General features: G+C 39.3%; 1 long non-coding RNA gene across 2 annotated transcripts in view; it reads right to left on the bottom strand.

Moving 5' to 3' along the window:
- The window catches only part of LOC138835208 (uncharacterized), a 53,406-nt gene extending 33,922 nt beyond the window's left edge, over nt 1–19,484 (bottom strand). Inside the window, exons 1-2 of one of the 2 annotated variants that reach the window (XR_011374509.1) lie at nt 19,222–19,484; nt 13,368–13,418 (exon numbers count right to left, since the gene is read on the bottom strand). This is a non-coding gene — a long non-coding RNA (uncharacterized lncRNA). Of the gene's footprint in view, nt 1–13,367; nt 13,419–18,075; nt 18,143–19,221 lie in introns of those variants that run through there. The other variant, XR_011374508.1, reaches the window with a different exon arrangement.
- Nucleotides 19,485–23,056: the final 3,572 nt, after the last annotated feature.

Below are 23,056 nucleotides of genomic sequence, written 5' to 3'. Positions count from 1 at the left end.
CTCCCTCCCAGCTAAGTCTCCAAGGATTTCTTTGCATGAAAGCCTATTTTCCCAGACAATTTTAAATGTCCTTAATAGGCTATGTTGCTAAAAAGTTTGAACAATTAAAATTTACCTGTCATAAATTTTAAAACTTTTTTGAAATTCCTTTATCAGAATCGCGAATTCAACAATCCTAATTCCACCTTTACCATCAAAAAAAGTTAACATGTTGTTTTCATGATATAGTGTCCATGAAACTACTGTTTTCCAGTGGCTTTGTTATGCATATATATGTTCATATAAGCTGATGATGAGCAAAATGACCTCCAAGATATGGAAAGAGAGATATTAATTTGCGGTTGTTGTTTTTGATGTACTATGTGATTTCTATTTTCTTTGAGATTTTCCCCTATGGTTAATCCCCTGCTGTGTTTCATTTTCGTACCCTGTGTATTGTGTATACATTTACCTTAATTAGGGAAGGGAAGAGGAACAAAAAAAATGGCGAGGCAAAGACAAAGAGCAAACCAATGCAATGGCAATTCACACAACACAATAAGTTGGAAATGTACATTACAACTTTTGTGAGAAAAATGAGAGAGGGGATAGAAAGTTTGAAAAGTTATGTATTCAGTACCTTACAATGGCTGTAACCCCAGTGCACATAACTTTCATAATAAAATTAAATTAAAAATAAGCTGATGAAATAAAATTTCACTGTTTTGGTATAGTAAATATTATTCTTTATGTAGTAACTTTTTAAAAATCAGTATTATTTGGCATCTAATTTGAATTAATTACCTCTTCTTTATCACAGGATCACCAACTTGAATATCCAACTAGACAATTTTTCACAATATACTTGCCAATATTTTGAAAATAGAATAAATTTACTACTTTCTTATACTAACACAGAAAACATTTTCATTCTATGGAAACCCATAACTTTTAAAAGTAAATAAGTTGTTAAGAGGACAGAATGTATTTGTTCTTCAAAATTCCTAGGACTAATAACTACTCATTTTAAAATTCTGAACATTCCATACCTGAGAGACTCAAAATATACCTGTTTGCATGTTATGTAATTCTGCAATAGATTCATTTTCCAATGGGGTGTTACAGACTGAGAAGTGAACAGAAAAAGAGCCACATTCTGATATGGGATAAAACTATGAAGCATGTTATAATTAATTCTTCAAGAGTAAGCAGTTGTTTATCAGATTAAGCTATTATTTCATGACCATCAATCACAAGATTTATGTCATAAAGTCATCCTAGCCCACCAGTTTCCAATTTGTAGGGTGTACCTCAAAATTCCCTTAATTCACATCAAGTATAGCTTATCTCCATTGTGAAAATACACTGCATCTCTGCTAATGTGATGCCCTCCTTGTTCTGGAAAGAACACCACTATTAACTGGGTTGCATCATTTTTCCTCCACTGGAATTCTTGCAAATATTACTTATATTTATACTTTTTAACTATCAAAGATAATCAGGATGCTAAGCTTGGAAGATTACAGTTCAAGACTGTGAAATCTCAGGGTCTATGTTGAAGGGGCAGAATGATGCAGGCTCCGGCCTCAGGATTATCTGAGGACTGTGTTTAAGTATTAGGAAAGCTCTTGGTATGCCGAGCTAGAGAGGAAAAATGTTCTCTCCCTATCTCAAAACACATGTCATGGACTCCTGGGAGCTGAGGAAGTAGCTCTTCTGCTTGCTTAAGCATAGTTGAACAGCTGGTCAAGCATTTTCCTGAGATTGGAAAAGTGGTTTGAGCTTATTCTAAAATAGTTTTGATAAATAATATACCAAGACAGGGCTGAGAAGGTGGCTAAGTGGTAGAGTGCTTGCCTTGCATGCATGAGGCCCTGAGTGCGATTCCTCAGCACCACATAAGCAAAAAGAAAAAAGCCAGAAGTGGTGATGTCGCTCAAGTGGTAGAGCTCTAGCCTTGAGCTGAAGAGCTGAGAGAGAGCACCCAGGGCCAGAGTTAAGGCCCCATGACCAGACCCCCCCAAAATTAATAATATACCAAGGCATTGTCTCATAGGTCAAGTAAAAATGTATCTGTTAAAATTTTTGTGTCAATGTCTTCTGACCAAATCTTGGCAAAGATCATGCTTGCTTGTCTTTAAATACCCACTAACAACAAAGCACAGCATGCAGTGGCAATTGCTGTTTGCACTCTGCATCCCCAGTGCCCTGGTGATTTCGTTACACTTACTCAGGGACCCCAAGGCACTAGACGTTACAATTGGCACCCAAACAGGGACCCTTCATGGTTGAATTCAGGAAGGGATATTCAGGTAAGTACTTTTAATTACAGGATGATGGGACAAGTTAAATCTACTCCATACTTAACTATGCTTAAACATTTACTTGCTGCTTATGGTCTAAATATTTCTTCTTCTGACATAGAAATCTGTATTAATGTAGTTAGGGAATGGAATCCTTGGTTCCCCGATGAAGGAACATTAGATGTCGATAATTGGAAATGAGTAAAGAATAACGTAGAAAGAGCTGTTCGAGAAGGGGAAAAGATTCCTATTAGATTTTGGTCCATTTGGGCTATTTTACATACCCTTTTTAAAGCTTTGAATGAGGAAAGATTAAAAGCAGACTTAAAGAAAGAGGCCACCCCTTTTATAGTAGATTTACAATTGGACTCTGAGGTTAAGGACTCAATAGATAAGGATGCATTGCAGTTAACAGAGAAAAAACAAGAGGTAAAAAAGTCTGAAAAGGAACAAACTGAAAGTGTAAACAAAATGTCTGAGCAAATGGAATTGATATTATCAAAATTACAACATATGGGGTTGGAAATTAGCAGAGTGAAAGGAGAACCTGAAAAACTGAAAGTAAAGCAGCCTTCGGCTCGTTCACTGGCCAATGCAATTTTTACAGCATCATTCCCTCACAAAACACAGGGCTCAGACAGTGACTTTGATGATGAAATGCCTATTTTTTCTTATCCTGTAATTCAACGACCCCCTATGAATGGTATATCTCAACCAGCCAGATATTAAGGTGCTGCTGTAGATGATATTGGTAAACTTAAGAAGGCAGTAATGTTGTATGGTCCGTGTAAGGTCCACTCCAGGATGGCCAGCAGACTCCACACTCCTCGCAGCAAAGTCTCCACCCAGTACCTGCGTTACCTAGGCAACTGGGACACCTGGAAGAGGTCACATCTGCATCCCCTGAGGTCACATCTGAATTTGTTGTGGCCACACCTTTCTCTGCCCATACCCTAGATAAGGCCTAACCCAAGCCCAGAGGTGCTCTCTTGCTGCTCTTTTCTCGCTCTCTCTGCTCTCTGCTCTTTTCTAGCTCTCTCACTGTTCATTTCAAACACTCTGCTCTCTTTCGCTGCTTTCTCACTGTTCTTTTCTAGCTCCCTCTGCTCTCTTGCTGCTCTTTTCTAGCTCTCTGCTCTCTCCCAGCTCTTTTATAGCTCTCTGCTCTCTCGCTGCTCTTTTCTAACTCTCTCTTCTCTCTCTTTCCTCTCTTTCTTTCCTCTCTCTTTCCCAGCTCTCTCTTTCCTAGGCCTTCCCCAGCCACGTGGAGTGCCAAACTTGCCTGTTCCCAGCAGGTTTACTGAATAAACCTACCCCTTACCTGAATACCACGTGTGTGGTGCTCTTCTTACTCAGCTACCTTTTTTTAAAAACCTAACATAAATGGTGCCGTGACTCGGATAAAGGGCTTAAATTCAGGATTGCTGGGATTTCTCTGTTTTTTTTTTTTTCGTCTTTTTTCTTGTTCTGTTTGTTTTTACCCTTTTTGCTCTGAGGAATACGCACAATTCTGATGGCCTTTTGTGAACCCAACTGTCTGCTGCGGACAGAGCTCATCGATACCATTGCTGGCCTTCATAATCCACGTCCACACCACTTCTCTACTCTGGTGAGTGAAGCTACTCTATGGTTCTCTGTTGCTCTCTCTAGAGGGCTCTGGGGAATGTTGGGACGCCGCTTCCGCTTCGTCAGCTCTACTTCACTCACCAGACTGACTCTCCTACTCTTTTAATGGGGTGCTGCGAATCACGCTTGAGCCGTGAAACCCCTTTAAAATGTCTCCTGCTCTCCCTGGAAAGCCAGTGTGCCTCATTTTTATGCCATTCTCAGATGTAGACAGTTTTTGCTACTTCAATGGTAAATGGTCAGAAGTCTGTTTACTTTTGGGCTCTCTCTGTTCTCTCTCTGCCATTCATGTCCAACTTTCCCTATCTCTCGCTGTCTTTTTTCTACATTTTGGCTTGTGTCCTGAAGAGTGTGACGCAGGCTGGGTCCCAACGACCCCCTCTAGGTTCTCTTTCAAAGGCTAGCCAATTGTAGTTTTGGTCTATTTGTTCAAGGTGTCTTTGCTTTTTTTTTTCAGAAATTCACCATCTTGAGTTCACCATCTTGGCCACATGGTGACTTTAGGGTTTGGCCCTATCTGGCCCTTAACCTTCCACCAAAGTTACTATTCCATCCATCTATTCTAAGGTGCCTTGCTAACAAGTTGCGCTCTTCACAGGCCCTGGTAACTGAGGCTCAACCATGTGATGTGCCTTTGTTAGCAAAGATGTCTAAACATTGTTGTTAAAATTTTAGGTTTTGAGTTTTGCCTTTTTTGTTTTGTGTTGTTTATTCTACTGACTACATGGTTCTAAAATACTGGGCATATCTGTGCTAAAATTGTCATCACATCTAATGAGGTTTGTCATTTCAGAATATTTGTTGGCAATTCTTGATAAGCCTTTTTCTTTTGTGTTGTGAATTCTACTGACTACATGGTTCTAAAATACTGGGCATATCTGTGCGAAATTCTCATCACATCTACTGAGTTTTGTCATTTCAGAATATTTGTCTGTCAATTATTGATAAGAACCAGGTCAGTTCTACTTATTCTACTTGATCTCCTTGTTGCTTTAATTGAAAATAATAAAGGGTTTTTGTGGCATAGATTGCAGTTCAAAGTCAGCCCAGGCTGAAAAATCCCTAAGACTCCATCTCCCAACTAACCTACAAAGAGCCCGGCTGGAATCATGGCTCAAGATTCTTATTTCTAAGCAGCCAAACACTGGAAGTACTAAGGTAACTCAAAGTGGTAGAGCACTAGCCTTGAGCAGAAGTGTTCATGGACCGTGCCCAGGCCTTGTGTTCAAGCCTCCTTGAATACCAACTGGGGCAAGCCATCCCAGCAATGAGCACCTAGACTCAGCCAGTCTGGGGAACAAGGGAACATGGAGAGGAGTAAGAGGAGATGTCACATCAGCTACTTTGTGCCTGCCCTTTCAAAATTTACCAGAGCCAGGAGGTCAGTGGAAGTAAGAAGCCTGCCCATCAAATGTCTATACCTGTCTACCTATTAACTAAACAGGAATTTATATTCTTGCCTTTGTCACCTAACTTCTCTACCTAGTCGCCACATGTCAGAAGTATCTAGGGACATTTCTACATTTTCAGCCCCAAGTCCTTCCTCTTGCCATTTATTTGCTCTGGAGTATTTTTTTCCAGCCTCTCAATGCTCATCAGACTTCTCCAGGCTTCATCTAAGGACTCATGCCACCAAGGTACCACTGCTGTTCACTGCCTTCTCTGGGAGGGGACCAAATTCCAGCCTTTTACCCCTATTGTCGATGCCCCCTTGTCAGCAGGAAGTAGCCAGAGAGAATCCATGCCCTATTTTATGATTATTAAAAGGCTGGAATATAAGGTCCACTACAGGATGGTGAGCAGACTCCACCCTCCTCGCAGCAAAGTCTCCACCCAGTACCTGCATTACCTATGCAACTGGGACTCCTGGAAGAGGTCACATCTGCATCCGTTGAGATCACATCTGAATTTGATGTGGCCACACCTTTCTCCGCCCATACCCTAGATAATGCCTAGCCCAGACCCAGAGGTGCTCTCTTGCTGATGTTTTCTAGCTCTCTCTGCTCTCTGCTCTTTTCTAGCTCTCTCACTGTTCTTTTCTAGCAATCTGCTCTCTCTCTCTCTGCTCTCTCACTGTTGTTTTCTAGCTCTCTGTTCTCTTGCTGCTCTTTTCTAGCTCTCTGCTCTCTCGCGCTCTTTTCTACCTCTCTGCTCTCTTGCTGCTCTTTTCTAGCTCTCTCTTCTCTCTCTTTCCTCTCTCTTTCCCAGCTCTCTCTTTCCTAGGCTTTTCCCAGCCTCGTGGAGTTCCAACCTTGCCTGGTCCCAGCAGGTCTACTGAATAAAACTACCCCTTACCTGAATACCACGTTCGTGGTGCTGTTCTTACTCAGCTTCCTCTTTTTAAAAACCTAACAGTCCTCAGTCTCATTATGTTAAGGAATTGCTTAATGGGCTTGCCTGACATTACAATAATTTTGCTCCCTAGGATTGGAAGATGCTTTGTAGAGCCTTGCTTAAGAAACCGAAATACCTACAATGGCAAATGTGGTTTACTGAGTTATGTACAAAAAGGGCTAAACAAAATGCACAGAGCAGTAATCCACACCTGCAGATCATAACCTTTCCCATGTTAAGTGGAACAGAACAATATGCGGATGCTCATATGTAAGTGAACTCTCCTGAAGAGATCCATGAGGAGTTAAGAGACATTGGTATTGAGGCATGGGAAAGGATTTGACCAGTAGGAGAGCATTATGGCTTTTGGACTAAAGAAATTAAAAAACCTAATCAACCCTATGTTGAATTTTTATCACGATTGAAATTGACCTTGGAATGTACTGTTGTGGTAGAGGCTGCAGGGCAACAACTGCTACACATGTTGGCTTATGAGAATGCTAATGAGGACTGTAGACGGACCCTATTGCGTATTAAAGAATCTGGGGATGTGAATACATATTTAAGGGACTGCAAAGACGTTACATCTGAATCCAGGTGTATGCAGGTATTTGCTAAATCTATGGCCACTAACCTGGCATGCTTGCAAACAAAACCCTCTAATCTAAAGTGTTTTGGATAGGGTCAAAAAGGCTACTGACGTTAACAAGAGAGGACCAGGAATTTGCCCTAAATGTAAAAAATGGAAGCACTGGGCAAGGGAGTTTTGATCAAAAATAGACAATAAAGGAATTCCTATAAAAGATGCTTACCCTATGCAGGGAAAGTCTCCATTGGGACAGCCCCGGGGCCCAGGATTAATAATGGAGGGCAGCCAACCATTTTTTCCCTTGTTCCTGCCACAGCCCACAGCACCGCAGTGGACATACCAGCCTTAAAAGATTTTATTTTGAAAGGTGGTGATAAGCCACAAAAAAAATCCTACTGGAATTTATGGGCCTTTACCTGAAGGAACATTTGGCCTATTGACCTGTAGATCCAGTCTTAATGCAAAAGGAGTTTTAGTATATTTAGGAATTATTGATGCTGACTATATTGGGGAAATAAATTTTTTAATGTCAGCTGCTGCACATATTTCCTTTAAAAAGGGAGAATGAATTGCTCAAATCTTGTTATTATCATATATATCTATTGGAAAGTCATTTACACTCCACATTGGGGGATTTGAAAGTACTAACCAACAAAATGTGTTTTGGACTACTCATATTACTAAAATGCAGCCTAAGATTAAGATTAATATTCAGGAAAAGATATTGACAGGACTAATAGATACTGGCTCAGATATTACAATTATTAAAACTCATGAATGGCCTAATCATTTATTATATAAAATAATCCCCTGTAATATTAAAGGAGTTAGCAATACTCCTGTAAATTTTATAGGACAAACAGTGTCATATGTTACTATAACCTCAGAAGACGGACAGAGAGCTGTCCTTAAAACTTATATTATGGAAGTTCCAGTTAACATAATTGGTAGAGATGTACTGGAACAATGGGGAGCTTATATTCAATTTTAACATTTTTAGATGGAGCCCATAAAGATATTAGGGAAATTTGAGGAACTTCTTTGGATTGAACAATGTCCTATATCTAAAGAAAAATAAGAAACAGCTCATCAATTAGTTGCAGTACAGTTAACCAAAGGACATATTGAGCCTTCTATGTCAACATGGAATTCTCCAATATTTGTTATTAAAAAGAAGTCAGGGAAATGAAGATTGCAGACTGATTTATGAGGAGGTAAGGCATCCATGTACCCTATGGGGGCTTTACAACCTAGTATACCGTCGCCTGCCATGCTTCCTAAAAATTGGCCAATAATAGTAATAGATTTACAAGATTGCTTTTTTTTTTTTAACCATTCCTGTACATGTAAAGATTGTAAAAGATTTGCCTTTTCTTTACCACAAATAAATCATCAAACCCCTCATCAGCGCTTCCAATGGGAGGTGTTGCCCCAAGGAATGATGAATTCTCCAACTATGTGTCAGATATATGTTGATAAGCCTTAAAACCTGTTAGACAAAAATGGCCTCACATTTATATTTTTCATTATATGGATGATATTTTGTTTGGAGGACCAAATATAACAGAATTAGAAATGGTGTTACAGTGTTTACACTTTATATTTAAAGATTTTTGATTAATAATAGCACCTGAAAAAATACAAAAAGATACGGTGGTAAAATATTTAGGATATATTGTTTGTAGACAAACAGTGACAACTCAAAAAATATCTTTACGACGTGATCAATTACATATATTAAATGATTTTCAAAAGTTACTAGGAAATATTATTTGCATGCTACCAGCCTTAGGAATTCCTACTTATCTATTACATAATTTGTTTCATTGTTACAAAGGGAGCCTGATTGACATAGCAAAAGAACTTTAACTAAGGAAGCTGAAAGAGAAATACAATTTGTAGAACAGAGAATAAAAAAATGTTTTTACATCGAGTAACGCTTAATCAACTCATAAATTTATATATTTTAGATACATGAAAATACCCAACAGGAATTATAAGACAAAATGAGCTACCATTAGAATGGATTTATACACGGCATAGATTTACAAAAAATATTATGCCTTATGAACAACAGTTGGCAGTTATTATTCAACAGGCCAGGCAACTGGTATTTATCCTATCAGGGCATGATTTATTTGAAATCATCTTTCCTTTGCCAAAAGACCAAGTAAAATATTTGTTAAACCTGTCTGAAATGCTACAAAGAGCATTAGTAAATTTTACTGGGCAATTTTCCTATCATTTTTCCCAAAGGTAGATTGTGGGATTGCTTGGGTAAACAACAACTTATCATTAATAATATAATTACCAAGGCCCCTATTTCAACTGCTATTCCTGTTTTTACAGATGGCTCCAAAACAAAAAGTGCTATTGGACAACAAATAAATATTGGGTACAAAGAACTACTTAAGCATCAGTTCAACAAAATGAACTTTTTGCTATTATTAAGGTGTTACAAGATTTTGTGGGAGATGTTAATATTGTTACTGATTCTGCCTAAGCTGTAGGAGTTGTGAGTAATATAGTCACTGCAGTTACACATTCATCTAAACCCCAGCTAAACCAATTATTTAAACAATTACAAGCTCACATTAGAGCTCACTCTTCCTTACCTGGGTACCTTGTATATGGCAATAATCAGGTTGATAAATTAATTTTGTTCTGCTAAACAGGATCATTCTCATTTACATACAAATTCTAGCTATTTACATATGCTTTATAAAATACCTTATTCTCAAGGTAAACAAATTATAAAAAGGTGTCCTATCTGCAGACCAATGCTTTGAGAGTTGTACCTGCTGGAGTAAATCCTCCCAGATTACAACCTATAGAGCTCTGGCAAATGGATATAATCCATGTATAAGCCTTTGGCTGTTTTTCCTTTGTACATGTTACAATAGATACGTATTCCAAATTTGTTTGGGCTTCTGCCCTTATGGGAGAAACTGTTAACCATGTAATAGAACACTTATTGGAAGATTTTGCCATTATGGGAGTGCCTGCCAAAATGAAGACTGACGTGGACCAGCCAATAAAAGTATCAGATTTAAAAGATTTTGTGAACTTTATGATGTGGTACATATTACAGGAATAGAATATAACCCCCAAGGACAAGCCATTATTGAATGTGTTCATGGCACACTAAAACAACAAATGAAAAAAATTAAAAAGGAGGAAAAGGTTGGATGAAAGTATGGATATTTTGTGGTATTCCATGCAAAATCCTAAAATAATTTTACATCAAGCTCTTTATGTTCTTAATTTTTTAAACTAACCACAAGGAGATATTTTAACTAGAGCTGAGCGCCATTTTGAGCAAATATCACAAAAACCTTATTTAAATGCTCCCGTATGGAATAAGATTGCATTGGATGCAGAATGGCAACTAGGAACATTATTACATAAGGGGCAAGGATAAGGTTTTGTGTCTACACAGGATGGCAAACAATACTAGCTTCCTGCCTGATGGATACAGACGTGGCCCAGTGAGGACAGCCCCATATCTTGCAAGGAATCGGCCACCAGTTGAGGAAAAAGAAATCCCCACTGCCCACCTGGGGGCAGGTTAAAAAGTTGACTGGAGAAGGACAAAAGATGTTACAATTTAATGGTAAACCTGTCACGGCTGAGAACTTGTTCCTGGCCATGTGCCCTGCTTATTGTAAACTCTGTCCATGCTAATGCTAATGTAAGTTATTGGGACTTTGTTCCTAACCCTCCTTTATTGGAACCTGTTGTTTGGGGAGACATGTATATAACAGTCTATACTGTTCCTGCTGTTTTATCTCCTCCTTGGAATAATTTCACATTTTGCAATAAAGATGATGGTACCTTTTTAAATTTTACTTACTATACTCATTCCTTGCCTGTTTTTCTGGGGCCTCCTCCATGTTTAGTAATGAATTGGCAACATTGGGTTTTACCTGGGAAACGCGCTTCCAATTCTAAAACACAGCTGCACCAATTAACTACTTGGCCATTAATAGTAGCTGGGAAAGTGTCACTGATGGCGAGTTATCCTTACCTATGTGCCCTGATTTTACTTATATTGATTTAAAATATCAGCCTTTTGTGTGGCAAGAGTGTAGAGGAACATTTGGGAAAATGTTCAATAATTTTATTAATTGAGGACCTTTTGGACAGTTTATTAACACATGTTCAGAATGGAATATTACCAGATGTGATTTATCAAATGTTACTAGGATGCCGGAAGCCATTAATGGATCGCTTACTGGAGCTCAATTGATGGCCTAGGGAGATGGAGGCTTTGCAGATGCTCTATGGGCTTTCATGGCTGCACCCAATGCTGTTCAGACTCATCTTTGGAAGGTCGCAGCGGCGCTGAAACCCATGATGCTATCAAATGGATCGTTTTCAGGGACGGTGAACTCTGCATCCACTTATACTTTTACTTTGTACAAATCTTATGATGCAACTGCTTGTGTAGCTCTGCCTTATGCATTTTTAGTGGGAAATTATACATTTTCTCCTACTATTTCTTGTTTTAATTGTCGCCTGTGTTCTTGCATTAATTCCTCTCTTAATTTTAATGGCAGTATAGTACCATGATATTACAACAAAGAACTCATATTTGGCTACTGTTAAATTAGGAAGAGAATGGTCCCCAAATCCTTTGGATAGTGTTGTTATTGAATTTTTTACCAAACTACTACAATGTACATAGTGCATGATTGGAGCCATGGTAGCTGTCATCTTAAACTTAATTGCTATTACCACTGTTGCTGCGGTGTCTGGAATTGCCCTACACACTTCCTTACAAATTAGCACTTTGTGGAAGAATGTCACCGGGATTCACATGAATTGTGGGTCTCACAGGTAGAAAATGATACTCTATTACAAACACAGATTAATTGTCTTAGACAGTGGGATGGTTAGGAAACAAGTTATTGGTTGTGAAAAAAAGTTATTGTTAAAATGTGATTGCAATTTTACTACCTTTTGCATTACTAATGTAAAATATAATATATATATATATGATTAGAATGTAATACAGCAATATTTATATGGAAATTCTACTGCTGCTCAATTGATTGCTCAGTTACAATTTGATGTACATGATATTTTTGGTAAACAATTTACAAATGATGATGCTTCTAATATTGCTGATGCATTTATTAAACAATTGGAAGGGTTGGATCCAAAAGAAATACTACAAAGCATTTCACATACTGCTAGTGGTGTGGAAATTATGGTTGTTATTATTTTGTTTGCACTTGTACTGTTATATTCTATATTTATGAAACCAATGCAAGCGTCTATGATAACTCTGTGGAAAGCTTTACTTTTAAAACAAAAGAAAAAAGAAGGAAATTGTGAAGACTCAGGGTCTATGTTGAAGGGGCAGAATGGTGCAGACTCCGGCCTCAGGATTAGCTGAGGACTGTGTTTGAGTATTAGGAAAGTTCTTGGCATGCCGGCTAGAGAGGGAAAATGTTCTCTCTCCCTATCTCAAAACACATGTCACAGACTCCTGGGAGCTGAGGAAGTAGCTCTTCTGATTGCTTAATCATAGTTGAACAGCTGGTCAAGCATTTTCCTGATTGGTTTGAACATGCTCTAAAATAGTTTAGATAATAATATATCAAGACATTGTCTCATAGGTCAAGTAAAAATGTATCTGTTGAAATTTTTGTGTCAATGTCTTCTGACCAAATCTTGGCAAAGATCATGCTTGCTTGTCATTAAATACCACTAACAATAAAGCACAGCATCCAGTGGCAATTGCTGTTTGCACTCTGCATCCCCTGTGTCCTGGTGATTTTGTTACCCTTACCCAGGGACTCCAACGCACTAGACGTTGACAAAAGCCCACCGAGGCAGGAAGGTTCTCTAGATTCTTATCTCCAATAAACTTTCCAGCAAAAGCCAGACACAAGTGAGCTGAGATTGAAGTGGTAGGGCATGGGCCTTGCGCACAAAGAGGCTCAGAGACAGTGTCTAGTCCCCGAGTTCAAGCCCTAGGTCAAACTAATAAAATAAACAAACAAAAAAAACAAATCCCAAACCTAGCAGTTTTCTCACTGTATACAGAAGACGTTATTAAGGAAATTGCTACCTGTGTTACATACAGGTAGAAGACAGATGACACACAATTATTCTCTTCATACCATGTTATACCAAAACCTCAAAAAATCGCCTTTTCTAAATTTATAAATTACTATCATCCATTTTTTGCCAACTCTGTCTACATTATTCACATTTTCATTTTATACATGAAGTGTTGGTATTATCTATTAACTGAGTTCTAATTCTCATGAAAGAATATTCTAGGCAAATAGATTGCAAGAAACATTTGTAACTTTATCAATTAAACCCTCTACATAAAAGAATTTTGTAGTATCCTATAGAATATGAAATTACAAACAAAACCAAAATGTTTATTTTAAATTTAAACTCTAATTTAGCAAGATCTACATAGTCCTACATTAGATTAACTTTGCTATTTCTCCAGGCTTAAGCATTTGTAATCCTTCATCCTATCCTTGGAATCTATCAGAATGATGATTACTTACTTTTTCAAATTTTGGATGGGAATCATGAGCCATTTTGCATCTAAGAATGTTCTGTAATGAAGAGAACATTTAAAACACAACTGAGGATTATATATGAGTTGCATTTCAATAGGAAACGACTTCTCAAAATATAATGACAATATTAGCCCAAACTTCGAACTGCGTATTCCTTTCTTGTTTGGTTTGTTTTATTAAGACAAAATTATACTACCTGGTCCAGGGAAGGTATCACTGTGTAATTCCACTATCTAATCTCCTGTCTTAGTCTGAGTGGTAGAATTCTAGCCTTGTATCACATTTCCCCTCCATAGTTTCTTGGTTTATTTAATCGAGATACAGACTAGCAATTCTGAACTTCTCCAGTAATATTATCCACTATACTGCTCAGAGTGTTCATATACTCTTTTCAAAGATGTTATAACATTTGACACAGAATATGAACATTTTCAGATGTACCTGCAGGAGTCTCTGATTCATTCCTCCATGGACCTGATCCCATTAATAATGATTACTTGACTCTGGTCCCTATCTATGTAATATTCTTAAACTTTTTTGAAGAAGGTTCACTTGAGGACTTTCTAACATTAAAAATTATCACTTGATTCCAATCTTACTCAGGACATATTTTCTATTGTTTTCTACCTTTTCCACATATTCTGAGAGTTGCTTCATATGTGTATTTGTGAGTGCATATATGTGTCTCTGTATATATGTGTATGATTGTATGTATGTATGCAAAAGCGTCAAGATCTTATTCAGCAACCTTGCTCATGGCTGGTATTCCAATACTTGAGCCATGCTTCCAATCCAGCTTTTGGCTGGTTAATTATAGTTTCTCAAAGACTGTTCTGCCCAGGCTGGATGCATACGGAACTTCCCAGACTCCTTTACATTCTTAGGTTTTATTTCTCCAGTAGTATCAACTTTTAAATTACAAACATTTTTGTGAGTGTAAAGGCTAAGCTGTAGCCTAGATTTTCAACGTAAGAATTCATATAAAGATAGATGAACATGCACATTATATATGCTGTGTGTACACTGTTAGAAATGTGATCCTTAGCTGGGTGGTGGTGAGATCTTAGGACAGGGCTCAAAGCTAGGCTGGGCAAGAAAATCCTGGAGACTCTTTTTCCAATTAACTACAAGAAAACTGAAAGTGGCACTGTGGCTCAAGTATAGAGCATTAGCCTTGAGCTGAATAGCAGAGGGACAGCTCCCAGGCCCAGTGTTCAAGTGCCAAGACCATCACTAACAAAAAATACATAAGTAAAGGAAAGAAAATAAATGTGATCTTATCCACCAGTTCATGGCTAGTATAATCCCTGCTCTCTCAGGATGATCTTTTTTTTTCCAATTAAGTCCATGCTCTTATATCTGATTTGCATTGAAAACAGAATTATGCTTCCATTCTACTGTTTACAAAGTTGCGTGGTTAGCAAGCATGATTTAGAAAGGGAGTGGCCTCATACTTCCTGTTCCACGTACGAGTAATGCTTTCTCTATATCACTCTCATAAATCTACATACTGGACTTGGCTTTATTGTTTCAATGTTGTCTTATTTGTAGAGTCTTCTATGAACCCTTATACTTAAACACAAAACTTCTCTTTCTCCTATTATTGCTATTGTTTCCTTACTGTTAACTCATGAACAGTTGGCAAATAATGCGCAGCACATACACTCACAAAAAAATGATCTGAGAATCTTCTTCCCATTTAAAATTCGCCTTAATTCATAGAGAACTTACAAAGTTTGAACTCAATATACTTATGGAAAATGTATTTAAAAGCAATATAAATTTCATATTTTCTCTTTACTAAGTTGTCTCTGAAACACGTGTAACCTCAGAGCAAGATGTCCTTGTGTTTTTTCGGTGAAGCAAGAAAACATTCATTATATCTCAGGCAGCACCGTAGATTGTTCCTGGAAGTAACTGCTACTGGATGTGGAAACTGGTCCCAGGAAAGGAATGGAACATAGAGGATTGACAAAGTTCAAGTTAAATTGTGCTTTCCTTTTTACTGTTCAAAAAATCCCAAGGCTTGAAGGAAACTCTGTCCCTGACTTTTTCGTGTGTGTATTTACTCATATATAACTTTTCTGTAAACTCCTAGTTGAGAGTATTACAAAAAGAAATAATGTGCCATTTGAAAGCCAGCATAGGACAAAAGGAAATAACGTTGTTTAAAACGTGTTCTATTGCAGGGACTGGGAAGTTGCCTCAGTGGTAGAGCACTTGCCTTGCATGGATGAGGCCCAGGTTCGATTCGTTAGCACCACATAAGCAAAAATAAGCCAGAAGTGGTGCTGTGGCTCAAGTTGTAGAGCGCTAGCCTTGAGTTGAAGAGCCGATGGACAGCGCTCAGGCCCAGAGTTCAGGCCCACGACTGGACCCCCCAAAACCATTCTACTGGTAAGAAACAAAGACATGGAGGCTTTAAAGTGTCTTATCGATGGTATTTTCACCCCTGAGATGATTCCCTTGTTTCAGGAGTCAGTTATCAATTCCTTTAGTTTGGTCCTGAATTTTCCAGAGAATAAGGATTCCAAAAAAGTATCCAGTGATTATGATCAGCAAAAGAAGCCTCTTCTCAGACCAGTACTCCTTTAAGGAGGGTCCCAATGAAATATCTGGGGTTTTTGTTTGCTTGTTTTTTTAGTTTGTGTTGGTTATGGGGCTTGAACTCCTAGGCTGGATCCTGTCTCTGAACAGTTTTGTTTCCTGCTAACCTGCCCCCAAAGCTCTGCTGCTTGAACTAAAATTACACTTGTGGTTTTTTTGCTGTGTAATTACAGATAAGAGTTTGACAGACTCTACTGCCATGGTTGGATTCGAACTAAGATAGTAAGAAAGCCAAGTGACATCAACTGTATAGACATCTCTCTTCAAAGAAGAAATATTAGATGTTTTTTGTAAAGCTAATATTTGACATTTTTTTCTCTTTTGTATTGTGAGAATACCATACAGAGGAGTTACAATTACACGGGGAAGATAATGTGTACATTTCTTATCAAGCATTGTTGCCTCTTCTTTTTTTCCCCTTCCCATCCCTTCCCATACTCTCCCTCTTCCCCCATCCCATCCTCCCCCCACCAAAGTTGTAAAGTTCATTTTTTGACATAATGACTTGTACATCTTATTGTTGCAATGGGTTCACCTGTATCCCTAAACGATTTGTTTTTAGAGAATATGTCCAGCACAGATTCCATAACATAACTCACCAAAAGTAGGTGCATTGAATCATTTTGGAATTAATTTTTTTTGCTTGGGAAGATTATTGATCTTGTCGTTCCTTTTGGGGAAACTTAAAGTCATATTTCACCATTTTTGTTGGTTCTGAGGCTTGAATTCTGATCCTGGGCACTGACCCTCCGCTCTTCAGTTCAAGTTGACCTCACTACCACTTTAGCTACAGCACCACTTCCTGGTTTCTGGTGGTTAATTGAAGATTAGGTTCACATGGACTTTCCTGACAAGGCTGGCTTTGAACCACAATCCTCTGGTCTCAACCTCCTGAGTAGCTAGTATTACAGGTGTAAACCACCAGCACCCATTTCATATTTGCATTTAGGTGCACTGACACACTGTGTAGACAAAGAATTGAAATTTTAACCAAATGATGACATTGCAGCTTTTCAAAAAAATTGAGGTAGCAGTAAATATGTCCTCCTTTTCCAGTTTGTTACATTAATGAATCATGAGCTATGGGACCCTTATATTAGCATCCTGTGACATCTGTATAGGTGTATTTAGTATCAGGAAATGTTCATAGAGAAATATAGAAAGAATGAGATTTTTAGAAAACAAAGGAGATAAGATATGAAAGAACAGCATAGAAGGAGATACATTTACCACGCAGAGATTAAGAACTAGCCTAAGAGATTTAGAATGCTAAAGGCAATGAGGAAAAGCCTAGTTGACAAATAGTTCTTCAATAACCAAAAATGGTTCTCTAGACCAGTTTCTGGTATACCTTATTTACTATCATTTTTTCCTTCCATCCGGAGTTACTCCTTATTTTCTGTCATAACTATTAATTAGCCTCTGCCTTTTTGATGGCAAAACTGACCAAAAAGATTTCAAAATCACGCAGACTACTTTTCACTTTGTGATTAGCAGTGATGACACAAAATCCTGGAATCCTTGACTTTCCAGAATTAATCTTCAGCGGACATCCAAGCACATTCCTGGCATTAATTGCTGTGACTTAATGAACAAAACTTTTTTCAACACAGTATCCTAACATAAGTAAAGTACATGAATTAGGGGCTATTGTCAGGTGTCAGTATGGAAGGAGCAATTATATATTTCAAGTATGTGTTCTTTCTTTTCCATTTACTAATTTTTTTGCCAGTCCAGGGGCTTAAACTCAGGGGTAGGGAATTATTCCTGAGCATTTTTTTCCTCAAGGCTAGCACTCTACCACTTGTGGCCCAGTATTCTTTCTAGTGTTTTTCTTTTTTCTCTGTTACTGAGGAATTGAACCCAGGGTTTCATGAATACTAGGCAATCACCATACCATGAAGCCACATTCCCAGAGCCCTAAATGACTTTCTTAAGAAGGCATTACATTTTCATTCCATAACTAAGTATCATAAGTTTGGCCAGGTGCTAGAAAATGATGTAGAAAGCAATACAATACAATAAGTCCAGTAAGGCTGGATGGACAATGAATTTCATGATCTAGCCAGGGCACAGTGTGGCTTACCTCAGGGTGCTGTTTCAACAGGCTGAGCTAGACAGCTCCTGACCCACAGCCCACCTCCAGAATGAGACAGTCACCTTGGATTCCAGCCACATGGGGATGCTGGGCCCCCTTCACCAGCACCCATTCAAACAGTTTTTATGAAAGAGAGAGGGAAAAGTCAGAATTAAAATTAGGTTGGGTGCCGGTGGCTCACAACTCTAATCCTAACTACACTGGAGGCTGACATATGAGGATCATGGTTCATAGCCAGCCCCCACAGGAACGTCTCTGAGACTCTTATTTCCAAAGAACCACCAGAAAACTAGGAATGGTGCTGTGGGCTCAAGTAGTAGAGCACTAGCCTTTTGCTGAGGAGCTCAGCAACAGCGCCCATGCCTAGTGTTCAAGCCCCACAACTGACAAGAACTGGACTCCCTACCACAAGAAGCGGATTGAATATCACCCATTGTCCTAGGGAGCATGGTAGTGAAGTCAGGCCGAGCTTCCTGTGAAGTTGAAGTCATAAGGAGGTTACCTGACTTCTCTGTGCCTCGGTTTCCCCAGATGCAAAATTAAACACAGTGAAGGATCCCCATCCTCATGGGTATAGGGTAACGATGAAAGAGACCCATGTTTTGTTTCAAAATCCCCAGCTGTTGCATGATTAACTGGCCCCACCTGAGCCCTTTGTGGGTATCTTCCTGTCATTTGCTCACAGAATTGCAGAGAAACTTCTCTGAATGCCACTCCCTCCATGCCAAGCCATGCTCCAGAGATTCCCTCTGTATAAATCCCTTGTTTCCTCAAACTGTCCTGTGAGGAGAATGAGTTCTGATGGTTGTGGCCCTACCCAGAGCTTCACCTGTGGTCAAGAATTGGCTGCTGTGGACCAAAAGCTTGGGATAATCCATCTAAATCGATGACTGAGCATGGTGCTACATGGTTACCATCCCAACTACAGAGGGCCAGGCCTGGTGGAGCATACCTTTCCCAGATAGGAAGACTTCGATCCAGTCCAATCAGAGCATATATTGAGTCTCTGTTTCAGAAATGCTCAAGACAGAAAGATGGCTCCTCAGAGCCAGGGTGAGGAAACAAGCATGGGTCATGGTGCCCAAGGAGGGGTGTCTGATCACAGTTAGTTGTGATTTGGGGGAAGCCACTCACCTGTGTTGCTGGGAAAAGCTGCTGGAGGCTGCTCCAGGTGGGGCAAGAAGCAATGGCAGCGAAACACATGGACCAAGAGCAGAGAACCAGGGCCAGGGACCAGGTCAGGGCTTTAGGCCTGGTTGGCAGTGCACCATTGCCTGAGGTTTAAAATCCTGCAACTTGGGAAGGGGATGAGGGAGCTGGGGTGCGGGCAGGCATCTCAATTTCCTACTATACTCCAAAGTTGCTTGAGTCTCTTCCTCACCACTTAGCCACCTCTACCTTCCTCAATTGCTGGTAGTGTTGTAAACTAACAGAGGGAATCCAGGGTGCTACTAGGCAGCATGGAATGTGGGCGTGGTCACCATTCTTGTATCCCATTGGTCAGAAATAACCATGAAAGAATGGGGGTGTGGCCAGAGTTCTGTGATGCAAGCAGCATGGGCTGAGTCAAGAAGACAGCGGCTCCCCCAGCCCTTATCCCAGGGACCAATGTCCAATTCAGTTGGAGACAAGAGGGTGACCTGCTTTAGGCAGATGGATGCACAGATTGTTGTATATGTCTGTTTGTTGCCAGACCCGGACCTTGAACTAAGGATCTGGGCACAGTCTGTGCACTGCTTTTGCTCAAGGCTCGCCCTCCACACTGGAGCCTTGGGCTTCTGGCTTTGTTGGCACTGAAGTTGGAAAAAGGTCTCAGGAACTTTCCTGATTAGGCTGACTTTGACCATGATCCTCCCATCACAGCCTTGTAAGTATCAAGGAGGACTGCTGAGAGCCACTGGTACCTATCTAATCATTGGTCTTGCTGATATTCTTGGACAGAACGGTGAGTACCCTATCCCCAGGTTGAAGTGGAGGGAGCTGGAGCCCACAGTTCGAATCCTGGTCCTGCCACCTCCAAATGGCTGGAGAGCCTATGGAATTCATTCCTATCCATATGAGTACCAATGGAATGTGATGTATGTCATGATTGAATGGGCAGTTCTTGAATGATTCCAGGATAAAGTTATACACAATTATATTATAGGACACTGATCAATTTTAGTTAATTCTTTATTAAGCAGTTAAACAATCACATTCATAAAATGGAGGCATAATGAAATGCCTAAGAATTGGGCCTCACATACTGCAAAGGTACCATTTTTCTGCCAGGACTGGGATTGAAACTCAATGTCTTGGTAACTCTATTGCACTGTGTGGAAATGGGAAGCTGGCCGCCTTAAAGTCAAGAAATTCAGTTCTGTTCCTTATGCCTCAAATAGATCTACACCACTAGAAAACATCCTATTCATGTACAATTTACATACATGATTTATATTTATATACATATGTTGACTCCATATTGCATTCAGTGTAATTACTTTATTTTTTTTTATTTTTTCATGTATTGACCATTTATTTTATTGACTATTATGGAATATAAAACATTGACTACATTGATTACACAGGATATAGGTCTGCATATGTATTCCACTTCATACCTGACATACAGGACTTTCATAAAAAGGAAAACATGTGTCACTATCATCTTCTTACTCCACAATTCATTTTTGGTAGTGCTGGCATCTGAACTCAAGACCTACAAGCCTACAAGGCCCAATTCATGAATGCGTGAGTGTTAGCATGCCATCCTAGGACAAATTTTGCTGACAGGCTGTTCCCAGGACCTCAGATCAAGCCCGAGGGGTGACCAAATAAGAAAAGATTGACATGCAGATGGCAGTATGCTAATAAATATATATCTTTATAGAGTGTCAGAGATGTCTATACAATATTCAGTTATATAGACTACATTCCTTCAAATCCCTGGGTATTAATTATGCCTCCATGTAATTAATGTAATTAATGTAATGTAATTAATTAATTGTTTTCATCCTTAAACTATTAATGAAATCAGTGTTCTGAAATTATTGCTTTCCTTTAAGTAATAATATTCTTTCAATGCTTCATAAATATTAAATAAAATGAATCAGCCTCCTGAAATGATGCTGTCTAATTTTATAGGAGCATCATTCATGATCAGTTCATTCAACCGTGACATTGACAATATTCCATCGTTAATCCTATGGATGGGAACCATTTTCTTTATCTCTGGCCATTCGTTGTTGTCAGGACAGGGATTCGAAATCAGGGCCTATGTTGCCACGTGGGCCTATGGCTTCCCTGATATTCTGGCAGCCTTCAGCAATGCAAGGTGAAGTACCCTTTGCAACAGTGTCATTCAGACCCATGAGGGTCACCATGCAAAGGAAGTAACCATAAAATGGCCATATTTTTTCTGTGCATTGCTTTCCATGCAAGACCTGGGGGTCTAGGATCCCAGGAGGAGCTGTAGGTCTAGTGGCTGAAACCCAGACTAGGGTGATCAAAGCTGAGGCAGAGTTGCCACAACCTGAATTCAAGCGCCATATTGAGAAAAGTAAAATAAATTACTCTCCCTGGCTTGCAATTCACACTGTTTATTCTTCCAGGCTTTGGATTTGAACTCAGGATCTGGGTAAATCTGCAGCAAAGTGGATGAAGGGGAAGATCACCGTGTTTGAACATAAGAAAGTTGGTCCTGTTCACAGCCGGGCGCCGGTGGCTCACGCCTGTAATCTTAGCTACTCAGGAGGCTGAGATCTGAGAATTGCGGTTCAAAGCCAGCCAGGGCAGGAAAGACCGTGAGACTCCTATCTCCAATAAACCACTAGAAAACCAGAAGTGGCGATGTAGCTCAAGTGGTAGAGCGCTTGCCTTGAGCTGAAGAGCTGAGGGACAGCGCCCAAGCCCAGAGTTCAAGGCCCATGACCAACAAAAAAAAAAAAGAAAGAAAGAAAGTTAGGCCTGTTCACTAGTCTTGAATTCAAGCCCCAGCCCTGGAAACATACTATTTATATACATTGTAAAGATAGATTTTATACTTACCTATAGATGTTCAGTCCATACATGTTTGGTGTGGTTGTTCTGGTATTTTTTGTTTCATTCATTTATTTACCATTGATTCTACTAAGATGAAACCCCTTTAATTTATTACACTGATGACATCCTATCACAGAGCATCTAGATTTGTAGAAATGTTCTCCATCATGCCAGGATTCTCAAAATCACCCAGGATATTCAGAGAAAAGGAAAACAAGTTTCACACTTGGCTTCTTACTCCACCATCCGTTTGTTGGTAGTGCTGGGATCTTAACTCAGGTCCTAGTACGACCAATTGGCCTATAAGCCAAGGTGAACACACTAACCTGTGAGCAACTAATGAGCTAAGCTATTCCCAGGATCTGACATTGATTGCCAAGGTGGTCCACGATAGTCTTGAATTCATAATTTAAACGTACGATCTATATTGATACACATGTGTGTAGAGAATCTTGTGTTCGGTGAATTTCTTCTCCTTATTTTGTCTCTATTTCATGGAGGTATTGTGTATTTTACTAAATATGGTGACAGGTATAACTTTGCTGACATGGATGACAACCTATTCCTATGGTTATAGGGTTGCCTTTGAATTCCTCTTCTTGGTTGAGACTCAGGACTTTCACAGGAGAGGAAAACGTGTGAAACAACTGGCTTCTGACATCAGGATGATGTCAATTCTAAATTCTGACATCAGGATGATGTCAATTCTATTCCATTGGTCCTGAGGTCTGTTCCTGTGCCATTACCAAGTTGTTTTGATTACTATGGTGTTGTAGGAGAGTTTGAAATTTGGTATTGATATTCCTCCAGCACTTTTCTTTCTGTTAATCATCTTTTATGCTATCCAGGGTCTTTTATTGTTCCATATGAATTTTTGGATTGTCTCTTCTATTCCTTGAAGAATGAATTTGGGATATTGATAGGTAATACATTCAATTTGTAGATAGCC

Source organism: Dipodomys merriami, unplaced genomic scaffold (genome assembly GCF_024711535.1).
Source record: "Dipodomys merriami isolate MVZ:Mamm:240054 unplaced genomic scaffold, mDipMer1.0.p SCAF_230, whole genome shotgun sequence".
Lineage (NCBI taxonomy): Eukaryota > Metazoa > Chordata > Mammalia > Rodentia > Heteromyidae > Dipodomys > Dipodomys merriami.
This window is presented reverse-complemented; position numbering and strand designations above follow the sequence as displayed.